This window comes from Salvelinus namaycush, chromosome 15 (assembly GCF_016432855.1).
Source record: "Salvelinus namaycush isolate Seneca chromosome 15, SaNama_1.0, whole genome shotgun sequence".
NCBI classification, from domain to species: Eukaryota; Metazoa; Chordata; class Actinopteri; order Salmoniformes; family Salmonidae; genus Salvelinus; species Salvelinus namaycush.
In genome coordinates, this window is record NC_052321.1 from 24,159,306 (window position 1) to 24,161,736 (window position 2,431).

Genomic DNA, 2,431 nt, shown 5'->3' on the forward strand with positions numbered 1-2,431 from the left:
ATAATAAAGACTGTAAACATACCACGCTGCGCCTTGGTCTCCTTACGACGACGGCCGTGACATGGTCTCACAGGTCTCACCTGGCTTTGGTGTTGGGCAGCGAAGAGGGGGGCTGTCATTGGATTGTCAGGAACAATAATAGCCGCTTCTTCCTCATCACTCCTCAGTACTTAACTTTCCCGGTCACGTCTCCGTAGACATTCAACACTAGCCTCAACTCAACTTTAAATGATGAATGATATACAGAGAAACTCACCATCTACGATCTGCAATGGGATGACAAAGGCCAGGGAAATTGAGTCAATAAGAAACAGAAGATTTGAATATTAAATCACACATACCCCATGTGAAAAGTAACAAATGTGATAGGCTAATTGCAGATTTGTACTCACCACTATTGAGTCATTGTTGTTGGTGAGATCTACATTGTTGTTGGTGAGATCTACATTGTTGTTGGTGAGATCTACATTGTCTTTGGCGAGGTTCACAAAAGATGAAGTACCAGCTTCAGTGGTGTCCAATACGTCCCAACCCAGGGTCCACAAGAGCAGCGGGACGGTTCCGTGATTATCAGTCTCCTGGGTTTGGCATGAGTATTCCACCATAATCACTTTCCGCCAAACCCTTTCTAGTACCCATTTCACTTGCAGGCTGTCCCTCATCTGTGGTATCTACTGCTCTATTGGACTCTGGTGCCGCAGGAAATTTTATTGACCAGGCCCTTGCCTCCTCCCTGAACATCCCCTCAAACTCGCTCTCCTCTCCATTTCTGGTTCAAGCGCTTGATGGTTGACCACTGGGACACGGAAATATCACTCACAGCACCACTCACCCTTACCATGGGATCGATGCACCAGGAGAGCCTTCCCATCGTCACTGCACCCGCGCACAAAGTCATCCTCGACCTTCCGTGGCTCCAACAGCATAACCCCACCATCTCCTGGTCGAGGATGAAGATCCCCGCCAGGGCACCAGGATGCCGGAAGACCTGCTTCCTTTCACCCTGTGGGTCCATGTCGGTTGAGAGTCCGGTAAGCGCCCTCCAGCCTCATATTCCATCCTCCCGTATAGTTGGCCCCTTGTTTTGGGATGTAGATGTAGACATCTGCCAGGATCTGGAGAGGGAACCCGCACCCGCTACATGCCCTCCTGAGCGCATCTACGTCCCCACAGAGGTAAGGGATAGGCTGTTGACTTGGGCGCACACATCTCTCACCACTGGACACCCAGGTATTACCCGCACCACTCACTCCATCTCCAATAAATACTGGTGGTTCACCTTGGCACAGGATGTGGCTCACTATGTCAATTTGTGTTCAGTATGTGCCCAAACTAAATCGCCCGAGCACGCTCCAGCAGGGAGACTCTGTCCATTGATTTTGTCACCGATCACCAGGATGGAACACGGTCGCCTCACTGTTGGAGACGATGTCCTCCGGAAGGCCGTAATGCCGGAAGACCTGCTGGAACAGTGCCTCAGTGACCTGGAGAGCGTGCTTCTACATCTGCATTGCTTACTGTTTGGGGTTTTAGGCTGGGTTTCTGTATAGCACTTTGTGACAGCGGCTGATGTAAAAAGGGCTTCATAAATACATTTGATTGATAGGGAGACCAGAGAGAGGAATAAACCGGCATGATTTTGAGAATTTGCCCACAACCACCAGAATGGTGGTGAAACCATTAGAGGTCTTCCGGCACTATGGCCTTCCGGAGGACATTGTCTCCGACAGTGGCCACCAATTCACGTCATGAACCAGCTCCTGAACCAGGAGATGGGGAGGTTCCTGAGGAGTCACTGCTCTGACACTTCCTTTACTGGAACACAAATATACAAAAAAGCACACAGACATGAGATCCCAATTCGCCAAACACTATCTGTTGCAACATAACACCAAAGCAGGTGTGATACAACTGATGATGAGAAAGTGTACATTATGTGGGGACAGGGGGTGATGTAATGCTATAGTTTAGTCACCTATACACTGTGTGAACTCCTGCAGCTTCACTTTAGCTGCTTTTGAGTTTTTGTGTCCATCTACCATCTCTTGCTCCAGGTCTCTCATCTCTTTCTCCTCCTGCAACTGCTTGTTTATGTATCTCTGCATCAGCTTGGCAGTCTGCAAACAATCACAAACAAGATAGGCTCAATAAAACACACAGATAGGCTCAATAAAACACACTCACAAAGACAGGAACACTTACCTTTTCTCAATGATTCCAAAACTGTATAACACTAACTATAATAACACACACCTCTTCCTTCTTTAGCAGTGTAGTCTTCTGGTTGCTCTACATGATGCCGGTGCGGGCGAGAGCGGCCTTTTCATAACTGATGGGTCCCTCCAGACGCCGGCGCTCCACCTGGGCAAGCTCCTCCTGGAGGTCCAGCTCCCGCATCTCCTTTTGTCACTGCAGGAATGAGGCGGGCCCG

General features: G+C 49.2%; 1 long non-coding RNA gene across 1 annotated transcript; it reads right to left on the bottom strand.

Moving 5' to 3' along the window:
• Window positions 1-1,740: 1,740 nt before the first annotated feature.
• LOC120060337 lies at window positions 1,741-2,431 on the bottom strand. The gene is made up of 3 exons (XR_005478218.1): window positions 2,254-2,431; window positions 1,976-2,117; window positions 1,741-1,815 (listed from the first exon to the last, which is right to left on the bottom strand). It is a non-coding gene; the product is annotated as an uncharacterized LOC120060337 (long non-coding RNA).